The following is a 3,031-nucleotide window of genomic DNA, read 5'->3' on the forward strand; positions in this document are numbered from 1 at the left end:
TGTGCTTGTTATTCCTGTTCCAATTGAAGTTTGGGGCACCCTTTGACTATCCACTCATCCTCCACCGTGAGCCATCTTGCACTGTGTGCTAGTAAGTATCTCATGTTGGGGGGAAAGGAACATTCCTGACTTACAGCTTAGTCAAGTGGTAAGTGTTATGGGAGGACAGGTAGTCTATTGTCTCTTCCGTTGTTGTCCAGAGGCTCACAGTAGGGCCATTATCAGCTCATATCAACAGATGCCTATAGAAGCCATTCAGATATGCGACAGCAGGGAGGAAGGCACAGGAGAAGAGGACAAGGAGCAAGAGGAGACTCGATGTCCTATGTTGGAGTGAAGAGGCTGGTCTAGGTGCAAAAACCAGGATTAAGGGAAGTGAGGTCATCCTCCTTAGGATGCCATGCCAAGCAGAAAGCCTCTGAAAAATCCACCTCTCACTAGAACGTTCTTCTTCACAAACGACACCATCTCCTCGGCTTTGCTTTTCACCTCTGTAGGTAAGTGGTTACTCTTGCGGATCTTCAGGTGGTCCTTGGCTTTCTTCATGTCCTTCTCTATTCGTTGCCAGTCAGTTTTGATGTACCCAGTATGGTTTGCAATCTGAAGGAGAAAAAAATCCTCCTCCCACAGCTATTGCAGCAAACTTTCCAACCTTCTGGAATATGAAACCTGTGCACCATCCAGTGACACCTCCGATTAACAGCTGGGTTGCAACGCTACACTTTCAGCCAAGGGCCCAGTTTCCTGTCTGAACAGTTTGGGCCACCATGGCTGCTTCTTAGCATATTCTGCAAGGTCCAGTGACTCAAAATGCCCTTGAATGGACGCGGTCATTTCCGCGAGCTGGTCTTGCGATGACACCTTTGGCAGCTCCGCCCACAGGAAATGGTGGCGCGCACCCCCCACCACCACCACCACCCAGGTGGCGGGAGCTGGTCTCTGGCACATGGTTCAGATGTTTCCATTCCCGAGGCCTCAGCAAAAGAGGGTGGGCTGGGCTCCTGGCAGTGTCTCCCATTTTTTAATTGGATTGTTTATCTTCCTGGTGTTGAGTTGTATGAGTTCTTTATATATTTTGGATATTAACCCCTTATCAGATGTATCATCCTATATAATAAAACCCTAATATGCTAAGTGTCTGGTCGGCCAGTTGGCCGTTCAACCAATCAAAGCATAATATGCTAATGATATGCTAAGGCCATTCAACTGCTCACTATGATGTGCACTGACCACCACGGGTTACACAGTCAATGGGTCAACCAGTTGCTATGATGTGCACTGACCACCAGGGAGCAGATGCTCCAACCAGTAGGTTAGCTTGCTGCTGGGGTCCAGCCAATTGGGACTGAGTGAGACAGGCCAGATAGGCCCTGGAGCCCTCCCATGGTCCCTCTCCCGCTGGCCAACCTCCCACATCCCTCCCGGCCCTGATCAGGCATCCCTCCCTGCACCCTCTTGCAATCCAGGACCCCTTGGAGGATGTTGGAGAGTCAATTTTGGTACGATCCCACAGGCCAGGCCAAGGGACCCCACTGGTGCATGAATTCGTGCACCGGTCCTCTAGTTGGTGAATATGCTCTCTCATACAGTTGGTTCCCTTTTCATTTTGTTGATGGTTTCCTTTGCTGTGGAGAAGCTTTTTAGCTTAATATAGTCTCATTTGCTTATTTTTCCTTTGTTTCTCTTGCCCTAGGAGACATATCAGCAAAAATATTGCTACGAAAGATATCTGAGATTTTACTGCCAATATTTTCTTCTAGAGTTTTTATTTAAAAACAAAGTACAAAAATATAACGTGTTCCAAGAATTTTACCTTCCCCAGTGTGCATAGAAGGTTCTTTTGATAGAAGTGTCTGTCATTCCCTACAGCTAAACTGCACCAGCCATCTGCCCACCAGTAACCTGGAACTTGCTACAGTAAGGAGCCGGCAAGCACTGGGCTCCCTGAGCTTCTGGTAGGTGTAGCTGTGCTCACTACCATAGTGAGAGGAGGGGCACCAAAAGTCAGCCTTGCCCTTTTCTTAACTGTGTTGGGAGCTGACAGTTCTCCATTCCTGGGGTGATTTTATTTCCCAACTGAAATTCTAAACTGCAAAGGCTTTGAGTTAAAAGCATATAATACTCATATATATCTGTGCTCCTATTTTGCCTAAATCCTTTCATATGAGAATTTCAGAGCACTATAAAAACTACACAGTGTCAGGGTTCACGTAACCCCATCTTTCATGTGCAGAAACAGAGAGGAGACAGGACTGTTGAAGCCGCTTTGAGCAGGAGGATGACTCGAAGGTAAAGCTGAGAGGGCAACTTACACTTGGACTGTGCACTTGGAATCATCTCACTCTGCCTGCAGCTTTCTCCCAGCTTGAGTGGCAGTTCAAAAGTGTTCAGTTTGGTTCAGAGCTGTGGCTGGGAAGTGGCCTGATGGCAATTGAAATCAATGATTCCTTATGCTAATCCTCATCCCTACATTAGTTACTGTGCAAATTCAAAAGAAAGCAATGATGGGGTCCCTGTCATCAAGGAGCTTATGAGGTATCTGGGGAGAAAAGACATAGACACACGGCATAGCTAGATTACACCATGCGTTCCTTGAGGGTGTAAACTATTTTACTCAACTTTGTACCCTGGAACCTGGCTCAAAAAATAAATAAAAAAAATAAGGTAGGCTAACCTGAACACTTCCTTAATACACAAAGGAGCAAAGTAGGTAGTAGGTGCTGAATGGGTTCCAAGAATGGAGGGTTCATGGTGAACTAAGTGGAGAGAGATGGATCCATGATAAAGAAAGGATGTGACCCAAACCCCAAAATTCTTTGAGATTTGATTTCTATATGACATTGGTCTTAAGTTCTTTCTTCTCACTCTGTACCATGAAACCTGAGGGAAATTGGTATCCCAATTAACTATTTTCTTTATCCAACCAGCTCATTTATTCATTCTATAAATGATTTTTGGCATATTCTATGTGCCTGGCATTGCCCAGAGCCCAGATGTGTAAAAGTGAAGATATCAGGCAGTTCCTTCCCCT

General features: G+C 46.0%; 1 pseudogene; it reads right to left on the reverse strand.

The window, feature by feature from the left end:
* Window positions 1-390: 390 nt before the first annotated feature.
* Window positions 391-965, reverse strand: LOC114228005 (FUN14 domain-containing protein 2-like; annotated as a pseudogene).
* Window positions 966-3,031: the final 2,066 nt, after the last annotated feature.

Source organism: Eptesicus fuscus, chromosome 10, assembly GCF_027574615.1.
Source record: "Eptesicus fuscus isolate TK198812 chromosome 10, DD_ASM_mEF_20220401, whole genome shotgun sequence".
Classification (NCBI taxonomy): Eukaryota; Metazoa; Chordata; class Mammalia; order Chiroptera; family Vespertilionidae; genus Eptesicus; species Eptesicus fuscus.